Source organism: Equus przewalskii, chromosome 20 (genome assembly GCF_037783145.1).
Source record: "Equus przewalskii isolate Varuska chromosome 20, EquPr2, whole genome shotgun sequence".
NCBI lineage: Eukaryota > Metazoa > Chordata > Mammalia > Perissodactyla > Equidae > Equus > Equus przewalskii.
The window spans coordinates 43017499-43038597 of NC_091850.1; the positions used below are offsets into that span (position 1 = coordinate 43017499).

A 21099-nucleotide genomic window follows, 5' to 3' on the forward strand; every position below is an offset into this window, starting at 1 on the left:
ATCCCAGACTTGCGCCTTTTCTTGATGTCTGACCATTTTCCAGACCCAGACCTTCAGCCTTGCTGTGATTGTCTAACAGTGTTTATCAAAAAACTTCCTTTTTGTCTAAGATGAGAAATGCTGCTTTCTCTGGCTTACAAAAACCCTGACTAATAAAGGTAGTATCAGACAAGGATATTCAAGAGCTCAAATTTAGCTGTCTGGAAAAAGTGCCAATGTATTTAGTGAATAACAATAATTATTATTGTGTGATTATATTATAATTATATATAAGTATATTATATACATTATTATATATGTATACACATGTATACATATATACATCTGTATATATAAAGTGTTTTGAAAACTGCTATCCATGTGAAAAGATATTAGATTTTTTAACCTGTATGTTTGGAAATTTGAAAGGCCATGCTGTTTATTGTCATTGGGTTGGGGTATCTAAAAGAAATGCATGCGTGGATGAGACTCGTTTATGAAACGTCACTGAGTGCATTTTAAAGAGCCAGAACATTCTAGAATGCATAGGACAGCTCTCACAACGAAGAATTATCCTGCCCAAAATGTTAATAGTGCTGAGATTGAGAATCCCTGGTTCAGCCCTTATGTTGTTGTTATCTGGAACTTTGTTCCAAAAGAGGCTTTTGGCTGAGAACGGTATATTTCTGTTTTGCTTTGTGCTTTTTCCTGAAATGGCACCTGGAGATTTTAAAAGACACATATCCGCTTGAGCTGCATGTGGATAATTGGAAATTACCCAACATAATTGCTTTTATGCAGAAATTCTTGCCCAAATGACTAGAAATAAATGCTACAGATGAATCACTCAATACATGATATCAAATTTCAATTAGGCAAATTGAAAGGAAATTCAAACAGGAAAATTATTGTTTCTTTCTCAAACATCAGAACAAACAGCAAAATATTTGGTAATGACTCTAAGATGGAAGAAAACAAGCAAGGTAAAAGGAGAGGAATGAAAATATTTTCCATCTTTAGCCCTGAAAAGCAAGTAAGAGAAGTAAAGCTCAGTGAAAAATAAGACTCCTCTCCTAACTCAAGAGCAGTCTTCTTTATTCTTACCTCCAATTTGTTCTCTCAGTACTTACCTTCCAAATGACCGACATTATTACTGCAGCGCAGAGATATTGGGCTCAAATTGACTCCCTGTTCTCCACCCTCGCATACAATACATAACCAACCGTTGTTGGGGATACCATGACTCCACCGCTGTCCTTGGTCCTGAGCCTCAGTTTTCTCATACTCATCCCCAATGACAGGGTTGGTCCCAAGGCATCTTTCAGCCCTAACATGCCACTATGCTGTGATACCATCTGCAACTATTTAGACCATCAGCTGGTACCCACTAAGGCTGGGCTTTCAGAGAAATGCCTGAATATGGATAGAATTAGTTCACAGTTCACTTAGGTGCATATATCTCCAGTGGAAACAGAGAGAAATAAAACAATTGTTTTGCCGTGCCTTAAAATTTTAAACTACATCATGTAAGTGTCAACGTAAGCATAGATGTTATTTGGAAGCTATGCCAGAGACGAATACTGTAAAATTAACTTTATCATTATCCTTCTGTATCATAATAGATTTTATACCTATAAGATGGTTGGAAATATCCTGAAGACTTTGTTGAGAGAAAAATCATGATATTTTCTTGAATAAATTAAGTACTAACAGTAATAAAATTTACAGTAAGAAAGATATAGTATAATCCAAATGTATCAAACTTTACTTGCTTGGAAATAAGATTGAAAATGAATCATTGTTTTTTTGTAAGACTCCACCAGTTTTATTGTCCTATATTGGCTCTCATGTAATTATCCCTTAGTTCTGAGGACTCATTTTGTAGAATACTATGGCAATTAGGAAGAGGGGCTTTGCAGGAAGATTGCCTGGCTTCCAGGCCTGGCTCTGACATTTCTTAGCTGATCTTGGACTTTCTTTAATCTTCTGCATCTTAATTCTTTTATCTGCAAAATGGGGATAATAACAGCAACTCTTAAGGTTGTTGTGAGGATCAAGTGAAATGATTCACAAAAAGTGCTTAAAATAATGCCAGGCACATAGACTTTAATAATTGTATTCAATCATTTATCATTATTATTATTATTATTATTAGCATTATTAACATTCGCATTAGCATTACTGTTTTCTATTCAGGGTATCTTTTCTTGCTTCCAGACCTTTGCCTCTACTGCTGACCCCTTTTATAACTTCATGCTCTTCCCACATCGCTGTCTATATTCAGTGATCGCTGTAGAAATCTCTGTCGCTAGTATGGAAATAGGACATTGCCCATGTTGATTTCAACTTGAACATGGGAACAGGCTCTTTTTTAATTCCCTAGTTACAAGTGAAATCAGGTGACAAATTTTAATAGGCTGTGCCGGAGGTCAGAAGCCATGGATGGTTATAGAGTAAAAGGAATAATTTATGATTCTTGCACAAGCCCAGACCCATATCTTACAGACAGAGCTCTCTCTCTCTTGCTTACATCTGGCAGCCCCTTCCACTTGAACAGAGTCATATCATTGATCCCCCAAATGCCCAAAGCTCCCTCTATTTTATCTACTCTAGATGTCTTCATGCTTTAAAGTCTAGAAACAAACTCACTCCTAACCCCCAAGTGAAAAAAAGTGTTTCACCTTACCCCTGTTTAATGACCTTCTCCCAAATTTCTCTTTCAAGATGATTAATGATAAAAAACATCCAATGTCCATGGGAAGCCTGGTAGTGAAATGGTCTGACCTTACAGACTCAAAAATACATGTAATATTTCCTATTAAAACTCTCACTCTCCAAACTTAGAAACAGAATAGATTCAGACAAAATTGGTGAGATAGGTCTATTTAGAGGAAAGGATTACCTCAATTCCCAAACTCTTACTATTTAGTATCCAAAATTCAGGAATGAATAAATTCAGATAATTCACAGTGGTCCTTGTTGTCTGAACTTACTATTGGAACTCCCACTATCCCAACTTAGAGACTGAATAGGTTTGAATAACAAGGGATAAATGGATTATAATCATAGCATAGTTCAAAGTTTGTATATTTCCTAGAGCCTGGATTGATCATTCTTATTCATTTTCTCCCTATTAAGGTATAAGAGAGGATATACAAATTTATTTCATGAAGCTGGCATACTTCCATATCAAAATCAGGAAAGGATAAACTCACCAAAAAAGAAAAAGGAAAAGGAGAAGGATACAAAAAAAAAAAAATAGGTCCCTAATGCTTGCTGTCCATGGTTAAATGAGCATAATTTCGGATTGCTATTTCCCTGCACATAGAATACTAAAGATAATCAAATACAATATCTCATAATGTATGCTCCTGTTCTTTCAAAAGCCTGTATTTCCTTCACTTCCTAAGAGGATAAAGATTAAAAACTCATCATAACATCTGAGGCCAAAAAATTCTTAATTAAAAATCTCTCTGGTTAATTTTATTTTTCAGATTACATCTTTGATCAGCTCTGTCAAAATTAAGGTTTGGATTTTTGCCTTGTTTTGGATTCCTTCAATGTGATTATAAAAATGTATCGATCTAACAATGAATTTGAAAGGGCCCCCTTTTTGTAGAAACAAGCAAAAATACACACCATTTAGATAACGTTTTAAAAATAATTTTTCAACAGTTAAGTAATAGAACTAGTGTGTATTCGTGTGTGCATGGGCCATGGGTTGAGAATAATTAGTAGTATCAGCAGAAATCATGGCCACTGCAAACCTTCTGCTCTCCCCTGAGCCAAGAGATTCTTGAGACGCAGTCCCTCGAACAAGTGGGTGGATTGGCCAGCTTAGAGATAATGAGTCAGATGGGAAATAAAGATTCAGATCCCTGGGAAGGAGCACAAAGCCTGTAGAACAGATGCCCACACAGATGGAGGAATAGGGGACAGCCAGGGACCAAAGTATTCAAACAGCTTTTGGGTTTCTTGGACACAATAAGCTAATTGAGCACATTAGGGAAAGAAGCAATAGCATAGAAGCCTAAGACCTGTGTAACCATAGAGAAGTCATTTAACCTACACAACCTTCACTCTCTCACCTATTAAGTAAGAAAGTTGGAGTAGATGAACTGTAAATCTCCTCTTAATTCTAAAATTCAATAATTCTACCCAAATCACTTCCCTTGACTCATTTGTACTTGAAAACTGTCAACTATATTGGTTAGTAGAGGAAAGTAGTAAAATACAAAGATAAAAATCATGGATAATGAGTTTTGACTGTCATGGTGTGGGGCATTTATGGCAGTAACTTCCTATTATGTTTTAATTATGCTATTTTTAAATTAATGACTTCATATCAGGATTCAATTGAAAAAGATAGACAGCGACACAGAGGCAAAACAGTAAGAGAAACTAAAAAGAATAAACAAAACTGTATTTGTATCACAATCGTCTAACAAAGCATTACAAAAATCCATAAATTATGAGCTGCCTTATCTTGAGCCATTGACCTTCAGACATTGCCTATTCTGTACTGATAAAAAAAATTCATTCAATTATGAGTGAGCCATTATTTCTTCAAGAATCTTGCCATTACCACTTCATTAGCAGAAAGTGGAAATGAAGACAATCGATAAAAGGCTTTGCATAAAAAGAAATGTATAATATTTCCTACTTCCCACGATTTCAATCTAAAGATATAGTTGCAAGATCATAAAGTAAAGATAAATGTGACATCAATTTAGATAAAAGAAAGTTATAGAAGTCAGATCCATTTATTTGCACTTGATTTATTATTTAACCGATATTTTATCAGTCTGGTGATCTTTTACCCTGATATCAAGAAATCTGTTTAAATTTGCACCATTTAAAGAACACTGACTAGTTTTTCCACTTTCATAATGGTTCCTATAGAATGACTTTTTCTCTGAGTCTCAATTTGTTACAAATTATTCAGAGCAAGTTAGATTGTACCAACTGTTTTCTTTCATTGGCCATATCCAAACTAGTCATATAGAATCTGGGCTCTTTACAATACATTACAGTAAAAATAACTGTTTCTCCGTAACTTTTGAGTAGAAATTTGCATATTATTACTTGAACTGCTTCGACATTGTACTTTATGTTATTTAAACTCTTGTCATTTGGCATGCGGCCTTCTCCTAAGCTGGCTGACTGATTCCACCACTTCATTTTTATGAATGTCAGAATATCATTTTGTTAAAGGAAATCTCATTTTTATTACCTGGTTCCAACAAATGAAGTGGTTGAAAATGTGTTATGTGCAAGCCACAGGCACCAATAAAATTCATTTTCTGGAAGGAATGAAAGCACACATAATAAGTCATTTCTTCTTTACTGGTGTCAGAGCATGAGCAGCATATTCAAGCAAAGGAAGAGAAGAGAATGTTGTAAGGCAAATTGGCCCCTGGAAACTCATAATGCTCTCCTTCAAAATATAAGCAAAAGAGCGAGAGTTCTGAAAAGGCAGATATATTTCAACCAAGCAATTTTCTTCTGTTCTCTTTTTAGTGTCTTTATAGCTTAACTGATAAGTTTGCTTTTCTTGACCTATTCTTTAGTGTTCCTACAGTATTCATCTTAGAAGAACTATAAGCAAAATGTTCAGATTTTCATGTAAGTCTACAAAACATCATTTTGCTCTGTCACCGAATAAATGTCTGCTGTGGATATTTAGACCCAGAGAAGTTTATGGAGAAGGTTTTTGAGCATGTCCTTTACGTGGCTTTGAGAAAATTTATTTCCCATCTTCTTCTTGACCTCACTTTCGGCACTAGGCTTCTTCCACAAACAACTGCTTTGATAAGTTGTGAGTGTTTCTCTTAATCACAGCAACAGAATTTTCTTTCAAAATACCCTTCTTTGACATTGCTCCCAGAGAAAAGGTGTCATGGCAGGTGAAGCATAAAAAGGAAAATTCTTTTGAATATTCTTCACACACCCAAATACCTTTTAGAATTTCCACCTAAAAGTAAAGAAAAAATAATTAGAGATATACAATATCATACTCTCCAGTCATCCTTCTAATTAGCAAAGTCCTTCTCCCTCTGTTGCTCCTGAAGAAGAAAACTCCGTTAAGTACTTGTTGACACAGGAAACACAATGATGGGAGCTGATCAGAAGACGTTCATGAATTTTAGGGTTTGTTTTCTTTTTAGACATTGCTGGTTACCAACAGAAAGAGGTGGAAGAGGGCTACTATGTTTCTATCCTGTCATGTCACAACCATAGGATAGCTTATGATGAAGGAAGACTGATGGCTCTGATGGAATTTAGCTATCATACAAGAAGGCAAAAATAGTAACATATCCATTCGCACATACAGTCATGTACCTGTTCTGCAAACCAAATCGTCTTTACTCTCCAACCTGGAGACACGTAAACCCCACTTTGCCTAATACGTTCATTCAAAGCAGCTGTGACAATATCCTAGCAGCAGGATTCAGTTAACAGTCTGGGCAGAATCAAACAGCAAAATCCTCCACGTGCAGCTGCCACAAAACTGATGGGAATCCTAGGCCTACAACACTATCCAGCAGAGATGTAAGGCTAACTAGAATCTTACACCCTGTTCATACAAGGAAGGTCATGCCTGAAAAATACTCCTATCAAAATTCCAATGGAACTTTTCACAGAAATAGAAAAAACAATCCTAAAATTTGTGTAGAACCACAAAAGACCCTGCATAGACAAAGCAATCCTGAGAAAAAAGAACAAAGCTGGAGGCATTACCCTTCCTGATTTCAAACTATACTACGAAGCTATAGTAATCAAAACAGCATAGTGCTGGCATAAAAATAGACACATAGACCAATGGAACAGAATCAAAACCTAACAGCAAACCCCCACATGTATGATCAACTAATATTTGACAAAGTCGCCAAGAATACTGAGTTGGGAAAGGATAGTCTCTTCAACAAATGCTATTGAGAAACTGGATAACCAAATGCAGAAAAATGAAATTGGACCCCTATCTTACACCACTTGGCATGGATTAAAGACTGAAACATAAGACCTTAAACCATAAAACTCCTAGAAGAAAACGTAGAGAAAAAGCTCCTTGACATTGGTCTTGGCAAAGATTTTTTTGGTTGACATCAAAAGCACAAGCAACAAAGGCACAAAATAAGTACATGGGACTACATCAAACTAAAAAGCTTCTGCACAGCAAAAAATAAAATCAACAAAATGAAAAGCAACCTATGGAATGGGAGAAAATATTTGCAAACCATCCATCTGATAAGCGGTAAAAACCAAAATATATAAGGAACTCATACAACACAACAGCAAAAAAGCAAATATTTAAAAATGGGCAGAGGAACTAAGTAGACATTTTTCCAAAGAAGACAAACAAATGGGCAACAGGTATATGAAAACGTGCACAACATCACTAATCATCAAGGAAGTGCAAATCAAAACCACAATGAGTTATCACCTCAGATGTTTTAGAATGGCTGTCATCAAAAAAATGAGAGATAACAAGTGATGGCGAGGATGTGGAAAAAAGAGAACCCTGTGCACTGTTGACAGGAATACAAATTGGTGCAGCCACTATGGAAAACAGTATGGAGGTTCCTCACAATTTAACAATGTAACTACATATGATCCAGCAATCTCATTTCTGGGTAGATATCCAAAGGAAATGAAAACAGAATATTGAAGAGATATCCGTACCACCATGTCCACTGCAGCATTATTCACAATAGCTAATATATGGAAACAACCTAAGTGCCCATTAACAGTTGAATGGATAAATAAAATGTAATATATATTATACACATACACACACACACACACACATATATATATATACACTCACACAATAGAATATTATTCAGCCAAGAAAAAGAAGGACACTTTGCCATTTGTGACAACATGGGACCTTGAGGGCATTATGCTAAGTGCGATAAGTATGTATGTATGATCTCACTTATTTGTGGAATTTGCAAAAGCCAAACTCATAGAAATAAAAAGTAGAATGTGGTTACCAGGGGCTAGGGTGTGGATAGGGAGATATTGATCAAAGAGTAAAAACTTCCAGTTATTAGATGAGAAAGTTCTGGGCATCTAATGCACAGCATTGTGATTATAGTTAACCATACTGTGTTGCATACTTGGAAGTTGTTAAGAGAGTGGATATTAAATGTTCTCACCACAAAAAAGAAATGGTAGTTATGTGACATGATGGTGGTGTTAGCTAACGCTACAATGGTAATCATATTGCAATATATAAGTGTACCAAATTGACACGTTGTACACCTTAAACTTACACAATGTTGTAGGTCAATCATCTCTCAACAGAGCTGGAAAAAAACATTTGAGCCAATCCACATATCTTAAACATGAATTGTTTCACCAACATCCACTATGCAATAATTCTTAACTTTCTAGGACTGATCAAAAATAAAGTTAGCTGGCACATTCTTACTAGTGACTTCTGAAGACTTATGGGGCTTTGACTAATTTTTCAAATGCTAACCATTCACTTCTAGAGTGTGTATTTCTGGTTAGAGTACTACGAATGTTAATTAACTGATCCAAGGGATGAAGTATACTGTGTGTGTCTGTATGTGGATGTATGTGTATCCCCCTAAATATTCCAAAGTATTTCAAAATAAATTACACTCTGGGGCTGGCTCTGTGACCAAGTGGTTAAGTTCACACGCTCCGCTGCAGTGGCCCAGGGTTCGGATCCTGGGCACAGACATGGCACTGCTCATCAGGCCACGTTGAGGTGGCGTCCCACATGCCACAACTAGAAGGACCTTCAACTAAGATATACAACTATGTATGGGGGTGGGGGAGGGATTAGGGAGATAAAGCAAAAAAAAAAAAAGAAGATTGGCAACAGTTGTTATCTCAGGTGCCAATCTTTAAAATAAATAAATTACACTCAATATAGTCATTTTTGAGGATTCAGAATAAATCCCTCACTCAGCAAAAGTTATGGATTCTCTGGGCATTGTGCTAGATCTGACCTGAGAGATGTAAATTAAAGGTCATTGAATTAGTCGCCTTCCCCCTAAAATCCACCACCCCACTTACTGTAAATGACACACAGGAATAATCAACAAACATTTCTTAAATTGAATCCACTGAACTCAGAAAGAACAGTCTTCTCACACTCCTTTAGGCTCCAACTCCAGGATAGCCAGTAACCACCGCCGAGCCTGATTTATTGTTGAAAACATTCACTGCCAAGGCTCCAAGACCCCAAAGTCAGGTTCAGATAGGAGCTAAACTGTCCGTCTGGGGACTGTGAAGACAGCCTATGCCAAGCTCAGACTTTCCATTCAATAAAACTTCAGTTCTTAAAAATTTCATCAAATACTTACAATCATTATGCTTTAGATGACATATATTTCCTATGTCTTAATTCTTTTTCTCTGCTCCTTGAAAAAATGTTTTACAAAATTGCCAGGATTCTGTTAAGAAGAAAACAAAAAAAGATGTTTATTAAAGAGAGAAAAACTCTGGGCCAGCCTCATGGCATAGAGGTTAAGTTTGCATGCTCCACTTCAGCGGCCTGGTGTTCGCTGGTTAGGATCCTGCGTGTGGACCTACACACTGCTTACCAAGCCATGCTGTGGCAGGCATCCCACATATAAAATAGAAGAAGATGGGCACAGATGTTAGCTCAAGGCCAATCTTCCTCAGCAAAAAAAAGGAGGTTTGGCAGCAGATACTAGCTCAGGGCTAATCTTCCTCAGCAAAAAAAAAAAAAGAGAGAGAGAGAGAGAGAAATATACACATTTGATAGCTCTTGCTGTGAGGATGTTCAAGAATCTGGACCAACCTCCTTCCAAAGCTTGTTGACTTTTTCTGCTGGCAGACGATTGAATGGTGACAGGTCCTCAGCGTTTAGCTTGGTAGGACACTTCTGCTCAGCTCCCAAACTACGTGGCAGCTGGGAAACCTGCCAAACATGAGTGTTTCCTGCCAGATCTAATTGGTCTCACAACTGATGTCTTCCTACTTGTTGCTCTATTTTTCATACTTGACTATAGAGAAGAGCCGTGTTTGGGGACAGAAGCTTCTTTAGTTGCTCACAGTCAGAAGAAGAAGAGATTAAATTCATCCCATCCTCTTAATATTTAGCAACAAAAGCGATTTGATTTCAAAATTGACATTCACAGTGCTTGGTGTTTAGTGTTACCGTGGACATTCAGGTACAAGACAAGGATCACCTAGCAGTATTGTGTGAACCTGTAGCCACACCGCTGGTTTGTGCTCCCACTAGCTTCTTTCCTATCTTGCTTGAAAAGTTGACCTTTAACCCTGACTTCAGCTCACATAATTCTCTATGGGGAACACTAGCAGTAAATAAGAACATAGGAGTCAAATTATTTGTGCATGTTTCTCTCTCCTACTATCATATGAACTCTTTAAAACCAAAGGATTCACAGTTGTATTCTTAGCATTAGCACTGTGCCTGGCATGTTGTCAGGACCCTTGAGGGGTCCAGGGGTCTCTAAATAGCATGCACCCATTCCTACCCCTGCTAGACAAGTTCTCAGTCCAACAGATTACCCGGTGATGCCATAGGCCCAAGAATATGAAATTCATGCTGCAGAATAAATCCATCAGGAGGAAAAGAGTGACTTCTCTTTCCATGATTTGAATATCAGGGAAGATGAACAGGACAAAGGGTTGGCTACTTTCAACATTCTGTATTTAAATGGCAAGAACAAGCCTGGGTAGACTAGAAATGGCATGAGTTTCCTGCTGGGCAGGAAAGGTGCTTGGGAATATGGGGCAAGAAGGCCAATCAGAGGAAGGCTGGCACCAAGACAGCCTTCCCTAAATTCATCATCACACCTTGTGTTGGCTCTAGCATGAGCATAGCATTAGGAAAATTTGGAAGCAAAAGAAATAAACAACCAATTTCAAAAACAAAATGAACAGTGAAAAGCATAAAAAAATCAGATTTCCCTGATCTAAACAGAAAGTGTAAATCACTATGGTTAACACAAGACAATTTTCCTAACTCTGCCACTATTTCAATACTGGATTAGCTATTAGCCATCCAATTAATCACACTACAAATATGAAGTATGATTGATAGCTAGCTAGCCAGCTGATACACAGTAGATAATCTGCTGTAATTTCTAAACGCACGGTGGGGTCAGTATCATTACATGAACCAGGAAAGAAAAGTTGCTTGAAATTAAATACTTTGATGGATCACGCACAGGGAACAGCAACAGTGAATTGCAATCTGGATGCCTGATCACACAGTTTGGTCTCACGTGGCTTCCCTTTCAGTTCTTACCTGTCAAATAGATGACATGAAAAGACAGGGGCTGACCCTGTTAGCCTACTCTTGATATACTCAAAGTCCAGAGAAGGAAACAAATCACAACATTAAAAGGAGAGGAAAAGAGGAGCATACCAATTGATAGGAGCTATTTTATTCAAAGACGTAAGAGTTAGCATATAAAGAAATTTACAGTTTGCAAACGCACTTCACATTCAAGGCATTAACATGTGAGTTTCACTGATGTGTTGAGGCCTATACTCTGCAGAATGACAACTAAGACGAAAGAGAAGCATTAACCTACCTTAGACCATTTCAACAGCACAGAGTATAGGGTTATCAGATAAAATGCAGGACACTCGGTGAATTTTGAATTTCAGATAAATAATATTTTAGGGTAAGTCTATCCTAAATATTTCATGGAGTATGCTTTTATACTGAGAGATTATTTGTTGTTTATCTAAAATTCAAATTTAACTGGGTATCTCATGTTTTTTCTGCTAAATCCAGCAACTCTATCTGGGTGTTAAGATAGACCTGAATTTTGAAACACAACAAAATATCTTTTGGGGGCCAGCTCAGTGGCGCAGTGGTTAAGTTTACGTGCTCCACTTTGGTGACACAGGGTTTGCTGGTTCGAATCCCAGGAATGGACCTACACACCACTGCTCATCAAGCCAAGCTGTGGCAGGTGTCCCACATGTAAAATGGAGGAAGATGGGCATATATCTTAGCTCAAGGCCTATCTTCCTCAGCAAAAAGAGGGGGATTGGCAGTGGATGTTAGCTCAGGGCTAATATTCCTCAAAAAAAAAAAATCTTTTGGCTTGTCATAAAATTACAGTCAAATGGTCAAATTCTGACAGATAATCAAAGGCTAATACAGTTTCCTGTCATTTATAGCAAAAATTGAACCATGAACACTGCCTGTATTTTAAATTCACAGCAACCAGACATATTAGGAAAAATAATCAATATTCTCTCCCTCTAGTACCTGACGTCCTGGCCTCACTATTTCCCTTGGATTTTTTTTTGTGGTTCTTTTTGGTGAGGGAGATTGTCCCTGAGCTAACATCTGTGCCAGTCTTCCTCTATTTTGTATATGGGTCACCACCACAGCGTGGCTGACAAGTGGTGTAGGTCTGTGCCTAGGATCCGAACCCAGGCCACTGAAGTGGAGTGCACTAAACTTAACCCCTAGGCCACAGGGCGAGCACCCTTCCTTGTTTTTTAAAGTGAATCAGCAGTTGCAGGTATAAAGATTCCCCATAAAGTTCTAGGGTGGGGAATACAATGATGTAAGTGGGGCATTCACTTGAGCACAAAATTTTAGGAAAGATACCAAAAAATTCAGTAATCAAACTAAATAACATTTTAATGCAATATTTTTAGAAATCAAAATTAATGCAAAACTTTTATGATGAATAAAATATCAAAAATTTGAATGAAGAGAGGATGTGACCCTGCATTTTCATGAGTTGGCCCCACTTGCCTGCCTCTAGTCCCAGCCCTGGTTGTTAACCTTCAAGACACTGATGAACACTCATGTTCACCTTGAAGCTTTTCCTGCTTGCTCCATTGATAGTGAAAGCTCTCTCCTCAGCTCCTGTGGTCCAGCTATGTGAGTTGCTATCTTTGTAATGTGGACTGAGATTCCCTGAAATAAGCCCAGGCCACTCATACACCATCAGGCTGTGCAGTACACCGCAGTGTCATATCTAAAGGGACACCGTGATGCAGCCCGGTGGCATAGCAGTTCATGCGCTCTACTTTGGTGGCCCAGGGTTCGCCAGTTCAGATCCTGGGCATGAAACTACTCATTGCTCATCAAGCCATGCTGTGGCAAGCAACCCATATATAAAGTAGAGGAAAACGGGCACAGATGTTAGCTCAGGGCCAGTCTTCCTCAGCAAAAAGTGGAGGGTTGACAGCAGATGTTAGCTCAGGGCTAATCTTCCTTAAAAAAAAAAATACATAAAAAAAAAAGGGATACAATTTCCTTTGTAGACATCACAGATGAAGGCAATTTTTTTGAATTTGTATTAAAATGCTCTATGAACAAGCAGTGAATCCACGACTTTTAAGATTGAGTCTGAAATTGTAATGCAAGTCTAACCTTTCTCAGCCAGAAAGTGCTGTCTTTCAAGATGAAAATATGCAATGTTTGCTTGCCCTCATTTTAAGTAGATAGTCCTCTTTCTGCATGGTAGTACAGATCATATAAATAACTGTGCAAGCTGAAACCATGCAATGTGGTCTTACTAATCAATGGGGAAAATTACAGTTTTTCTATGACCTTTAACCTTTTTTGTCAAAATATCAAGAACTTTCTTACGGTTGGTTATAATGTATATGAAAATTTAAAAAATAATAAAATTAATATTTATGTAATGCACTGTAATTTAAAACATTAGAAACATTGAGAATAAAAATTTATTTCTCTGTTAAAAAACAAGCTTATCAAGGGTAGTTTGAATAACACTTGCTTTCCCCTCATCATATAATTTACAATGTGAAGCGAGCAACTTTTCCATGCCTTGGCAAATTGTCATACTCCTTTCAAAGTTTGGATCAACGTTCACCATTTTTTCCTTTACACTTTTATGTTGTGAGATGTCTCCAGTTCTTCTAACGTGAGGCTTCTTGCCAACGTCACTTCCTCTGAGACATCTTCATCCTTTTCGTCACAACCACTTTCTTCACTTATGTCGGTAAGTTCTCCATCACTAAGTTCTTCTGGCTGCACATCTAGAGGCTCTCAAACGGTGAGAGTGTCACCATTCCCACAGTCAGCTAGTCCTTCTACAGCTCTGCTGACTCTCGATGTGAATTTCACTCCCAGGGTTATCAGTTTTTGTTTCTCCACTGGTCTTTCATCTCTGTTGGCCAATTTCCTCTTCCTCCTGTCTGATTTTGTGAAATGTCATGTAGGTTTATCACTGAAGTCAAGGAGGCAACACAGCTACATGCTTTGCTCTTGGCGTGTGAACCAAATAACTGATGCACAGTGGTCAATCATTACTTTGAAAAAAGTAATCTAATTAGTCATCTATCATGATGCCCATCTGTCATTTATGCAGTGATTTGTGGACTAAAAAAGTGGCAGTGAAGTTTATACTTTGTGCAATTACACACAATTAATATACTGTGGCAACTGAAATTTCAACCATATCATGTTATTCAACTAGACTTTGGTAACTGAAATTTGTGCATGTTGGAACTTTACAAAGTCAGGACTGCCCATAGTCTAATCTCTCTCTCTTAATAGTCCTTCTAGAGTTAAAGCAGAATTCGCTGAATATAAACCAAGTTACATAATTAAATTTGGCAGATTTTTCTCCCATTCCCAGTCAAAGTATATTTATACAAAGTGTATTTTCTTAGCTTCTCAGTCAATTTCCCCTTCTGAAATAATACACATTCTAATAAACTTGTCCGTACTAACATACTCACGGAAAAGGATAAAGGGGATTCCTAGGCCCATTCTCCTTCCCAGACAACACATGCAGGGCATTGTCTAATCCCTGAGCAGCCATGCTGAGGTCAAGCCCATCCCAACCTCCTTAGAGCATGCCCCCCTGTATAAATAGCCTGAGTACTTCATAGTCTCCTCTGAAGTGAGGATACTGCAGAAGAGCCAATATCTGCTAAGCAGGAACAGCCACAGAGACTTGGAAGATGAAAGTTAGCACCAAGCGCCTCAGGCTCCCCTGCGGTCCGCTGTGGTGGTAGCAGCAGAGATTTTTTCAAGGCTCAGTCCCTAGAGTCGTGAGTGCCAAGAAGCAGTCCCAGCAGCAGCAGTGGCTTTCCACTGGAAGAGTCCCATGTCATGCTGTAGCATACAAGCCTGATTATCCAGCGCTCCTGGAAATTACATAAGCAGCCCTACACCCCCTAATAAATCCTCTTCTGCTTTAACTAGCCAGAGTGGAAATTACTATTTGCAATAAGTACCCTGAGAGATACAAGTGTTAATTTGCAGGCTAGTTCCAATGAAGCTACATAGCCAACCGCTTTCTTTCCTGTGTAGATTTTCTAGAGAGAAAACAATTTCAGTGAAAGAGAAATTACCTCAGACAACAAATAAAAATAGTTCTACCCAAATCCAATGAACCATACGGATTCTATTTGCAGCTCATTAAACTTCTTAAAATTAAATCAATGAGCCATAAAATTCAGACATCTTTAAGTTCAAGTGTGATTTGATTTTTCCATTGGATTAAAAATTGGCTTCCTAAACACCTAGATTTCCAGGTCCTTATATCTGCCCCCTATGATTCTTTCTTAAAAATAGAACCTATACCTTCTATTAATGGCATGCCTTAGAAAACAAGCAACACAGAACAAAGGATGGAGATGAAACATAACAAATGCTGTAGGAAAAACAGTAAGAAACTGACTGGCTACTTTATCCCTTCAAAACAGATGGAGCACAGTTACTTCCACAAGAGAAGCAAATAAATAAAAAATTTCTTTAAGAATGTCATGGAGACGCTTATTTCCAGTAAAAGCTCAGGTTTATTTCTTTAGTCTAAAATGTTGAAAGTGCCATGTTCTTTACCATTCTCCCTGTTGCCATGATAACTAATGATTAGAATTAGAGTTAGGTAGTTGAAAGACTTACATTTTTATCCAAGTTCTGATACCAACTACCTCTGGGAGTGTAGGTCAATCGTTGAACCTGAGTCCCGTTTCCCAAGCTATAAAATGAGAAATGTGGTCTAAATAGTCTCTAAGATTTCTTCCAGTGCTAATCTGGTTAGTTTCTATGATTTTTGAATGTAAAACTTATATACTCCAGAGCCAAAAACTGTCATCAGAACTATGAACTCATGGTATGCCTTCAATGAGATCAAATAGATACCATGGGAACAGAAGCGTTCAGTTCTCCATAGGACATCCAAATAATATAATGTATCACTCTGGTTACAAATTTAATCATGTTCTCTTTATTAATGGTACATTTTCAGCTAAATGAGTTATTTTTTTTTCCTGCTTTATCTCCCCAACCCCCCGTACACAGTTGTATATCTTAGTTGCAGGTCCTTCCAGTTGTGGGATGTGGGACGCCGCCTCGACGTGGCCTGACGAGCGGTGGCCATGTCCGCGCCCAGGATCCGAACCCTGGGCCGCCGCAGCGGAGGGCGCGACCTTAACCACTCGGCCACGGAGCCGGCCCCCTAAATGAGTTATTTTTAATTCGTATTTGTTGAGTGATTACTATCAAACATTGCCAACACTTTATGTATATGATCTTATTTGTCACAACCCTATCAGATATTGTCCATTTTTTACAGATGAAACAACTGAAGCAGAGAAGGGATAACTAAGTAGATTCAGGAAATAGAATTTCTGGGTAGAAAGTCTGGAACTGAAACCTAGAAATTTGACTCCAGAGTCTACGAATTTAACACCAATGCAATATTCTTAGCCCTCGCTAACCAACTTTAATTTTTTCCTGAAAGGCTTGCCACCAAGGGAAAAACCTTTAAATAAAAATAATTCCATTTGAGTAAGAATTCTGATATGTTTTATCCAACATAAGATAGTCAAGCAGTTTTTTAAATAGAGGAATACATCAATTGAACGATGAGAATGAGTTTATGTAAATTAATAAAAAAGCAAGTTGGAAGAAAATAAATTTACTATATACATAAAATATTGGGAAAAAAATGTAGGATACTTGACACGTAATATCATAAAGTTTTACTGAAGGCCCCAAAGGAGAATAGTACGTGATAGCCAGTGGAGAAAAGGAAGAAGGTAGCGTACTTTGCAAGGAGAATTCTTCTTTCCGCACCATTTTGTTCACCAAATTTTTCAGTTTTTGGGCTCACTGTTATCTTGCATTCAAATTATACTTAAAGTTACAGCATAGAAAAATAAAGTTAAGGAAAAATAAAGCTAAACACAGCCTTCAGAAACACAGAAAGCAAACTACACGTGTACAACAGACTGAAGAGTCGCAGAAGATACATCATTTTCATTTTCTTTGTTTGGCTACATACCTGAGGGAAAACATATTAAGTTCTTTTAAAAACGGTGCATCTTTCAAATGCATTCCATATGTTATTACATAACTAGAGCCTGTTGTGTTGAGTAACTGGTGTGTCTTTGCTTGAAATATTAATGTTGAAGTAGAAACTACTTATAGCATATTTATTTAGTGTGTTTTGGGGTGAAAAAGTCATCTGCTGACCAAATAAAAGGAGTTGTCTGAAAAATGGTTTCACATTTCAATAATTGCTAAAATTAAAACTAGTTAACTCAACAGTGATTATGTGAGAAAAGTCTGCATGACTTCACAGCTAACACATAAGCTCATAGCTCCAAGGTTATATCTCATTGATCTGACCGATGACACTCTGTTAGAAGCAATGGTATAATCGCTCTGTGATGTGTTAACTTGCCCAGGCTGAACTACAGTCCCCAGAATTCCCTTTCTAGTTTGTTTCTGGTTGGGATGAGCCACAGGAGAGATTCTCTTAGAAGAGGTGGAGGATAGCAAGCAGCAGTATTTTAGTGCACACACACCTCCTTACAGGTACTCAACCACTGACCCAGGCGCTGCTGTGAAAGGATTTTTCAGATGTACTTAAAGTCCCTAATCAGTTGTCTTCAAGTTCATGAAAAGAGAGATTATCTTGGATAGTCCTGACATTATCCGTTAGAAGTCCTTCGAAAGATGGCTTAGGCCTTCCTTGAGCCCAGAGGCCCAATCAGCAGCTGAATCTGTAATTGCTCCCTTTTCCCTGGATCTTCTTTTTTGACCATCTGTCTGTGGACAGCAAGCTCTTGTCCACTCACGATCTTCCCTCCCCGCCTGTCTGCTCTGTGGTCTTTGGGCTTGTTTGGCTGGCTGCACAATTAGGTAAGACAATCCCTCAGAATAATTCCCTTAAAATGTGTATCTACTGATTTTACTTTTTGGGTGAACCCTGACTGATACATAGAGTATAATTGTAATTTGAAAATCACAGTTGGAAAAACCACTGTATCAAGGGGTATAGACACCAGAGGTTGAACAAGTTGGTTTATGAGAATAGAATATTAGACTATCTACTTCTATTTATTTTTTATCTCATTGAGAAAGGTATAGTAAGAAATTAACCTTCACTGATATTTATAACACAGATGAAATCTCAAACCCTCACTCAACCTCTATGTGAGAGGGACATTTGTCACCCCCAATACATGAAGTGTCCTGAGAGAAGACTACAGAGTTCCCTAACATGGAGGGGCTGACAGTGGAACTCTCTTCATTCACTATCAGCCAATCACACCACACTCGCATTTTGGGTTACATAGAAACCATTACTATGAATATATGGATTTGTGAAATACATGCTGTCACCTAGAATAATATTTACAAAATGAACACCTAGTTTAAAACACTTTAGCAAATTTATTGAATTGAGTGAATATCAATAATTCAAGAACAAGTATACCATGGGAAAGTGGTAAAACCAGCTCTTCCCCTTCAGGAACAAGTTCTTCTTCAGCCAGAAATCCAGGTAAAAAAAATAATGCAATAATAAGGTCTGACAGGGAATTGGGGGGAAAAACTTTAACTACCAATAAGATCATTTTTAAAGTATATATGTATAGATACATAAAACATATATCCACATAATATATAGATCTGTATATATACGTATATAAATATACCTATACATATATATATATGTGTGCATACATGTATGTATATAAAATAGTGAATGTTGTCCTATGTATGTATTTTTCTTGAGATACTATGAAGTCATCCTATTTAGCAATAATTTTTTTATTATTATTTATTCCACTCTAATCCTTAATAGTTTCTTTTTTGGTGAAGATTTTATAATGTATACAATATATTAGTATAGTAATACATGAAATATTCGAAAATTAAGTAAATAAAAAATTGTTGGTACATGCAAAGTTTTTAAAGATTTTTGCCATAAAAGATTAACATCTTTCAAAAGCTCTAAAATATTAGCTTTTCTTCTTTTTCCCTTTGAGACTCTAATAAAAGGTATAAAATGACTGAGTCAAATCAGATCATCTCTGATATTCCTTCTAGCTTTAATATTTTTATGCTATGAATCTTTAACAGCCTTTCCTTATCCATGAATTTTTAAATTCTGTGACCACCTCTTGTTGAAAAACACTTCATATTTAACAAATAAGCTTCTTCCTATCTCATCTTCATCTTATAACTTCCATAGTGAGCAAGACATACTTTTCTTTGGCAGGATGTTAACCTTTAAACTCCCAAGTGACAAATAATCAACCTCCTCCTTGGATACCACCTATTTCCTCCTCGTGCTGCCTGGACCACAGAGGCCACTGTTGTTAGTATCATCCAAGGCGAGCAACAAGGTAGAAGGAGTGTGGCACCCTCACGCCACAGAGCTCTTGCTATTCCAGCCCTGGATTCACTTTACATGACAGAATAAAAAATTCTATCTTGCTTAAGCCACCATAATTTGATATTTTTCTGTCACATGCAGTTTGACTTGGCCTAAACCATTTACACAAATATTTACATAATATGATTTTCAAATATTTAATAGTATCATAAAATATTGTGCTACAGAATAATAACATATCTTGACAATCTTTCCAGTACTAGAAATATAGAACTACCTTAATCTTTTAATGGCTGCATCTGTTCAATTAAAACACATTTATAAGGGCCAGCCAGGTGGTGTAGTGTTTAGGTTTGCACACTCTGCTTCAGGGGCCCAGGGTTCACAGGTTCAGATCCCAGGCGTGGACCTACACACTACTCATCAAGCCATGCTGTGGTAGCATCCCACATACAAAATAGAAGATGTGCATAGATATTAGCTCGGGGCCAATCTTCCTCACCAAAAAAAAACAAAAAAAAAAACAAAAGAAACCCCACATGTATGGAATGTGTACATCATACTTTATTTAACCATTCCCCATTGCTAAAGGTTGTTCCCCGGCTTTGGCTATTTTAAACAAAAGCCCCAGTCAACATCTTTGACTGTGTCTCTTTTTATATATAGGAAAGCATTTCTCTAGCATTCATTCCCTAGTGTAACTGCTGAGTCTGGAGGTATCCACATTTCCATTACTCATAGAAATTCCAAGTTGCCTTTCTAAATACCTTCCTAGTTCATTCTCTCATCAGTCGTATGCCAGTTGTAAGTGAAGGTAATGTGTATCAATCAAATCTCTCATCTTTTTGCTTTATAGCTCCTCTAAAATTTCTCTGTTACAGACCAAACATTCCCTGTACCTTTTTCCTTTACTGTATAGCATAGTTTTCAGACTTTTTATTGTCGTAATAGCTCATGCCAGTGTATCAATAACCTTTTAACTATGCCAACCAAAACTGTTTGTATTACTACAAATCAAGAGTTGGCAAACCTTTTTTATAAATGTCCATAGAGGGGCTGGCCCAGTGGCACAGCAGTTAAGTGCGCACATTCCGACTTCACCGGCCCAGGGTTCACCAGTTCAGATCCTGGGTGCAGACATGGCACCACTTGGCAAGCCAGGCTATGGTGGGCGTCCCACATATAGTGTGGAAGAAGACACGCACAGATGTTAGCTGAGGGCCAGTCTCCCTCAGCAAAAAGAGGAGGATGGGCAGCAGATCTTAGCTCAGGGCTAATCTTCTTCAAAAAATAAAATAAAATAAAGGTCCAGAGAGTAAATATTTTAGGCTTTGCAGGCTAGATCATCTCTGTCACAAGTAACCAAGTCTGCTATTGTAGCACAAAGGCAGCCCCAGACAATACGTCAACAAATGATCATGTCTAGTTTCTGATAAAATTTTGATTGACAAAAACAGGTAGTTGGCCAAATTTGACTCATGGGCTATAATTTGTCATAAATTAT

At 37.6% G+C, this 21099-nt stretch overlaps 1 long non-coding RNA gene across 1 annotated transcript in view; it reads right to left on the reverse strand.

Moving 5' to 3' along the window:
* The window catches only part of LOC103549738 (uncharacterized), a 136683-nt gene that overhangs the window by 33825 nt on the left and 81759 nt on the right, over positions 1-21099 (reverse strand). The window contains exons 4-5 of the long non-coding RNA XR_011530617.1: positions 9324-9413; positions 5213-5953 (exon numbers count right to left, since the gene is read on the reverse strand). This is a non-coding gene — a long non-coding RNA (uncharacterized lncRNA). The remainder of the gene's footprint in view (positions 1-5212; positions 5954-9323; positions 9414-21099) is intronic.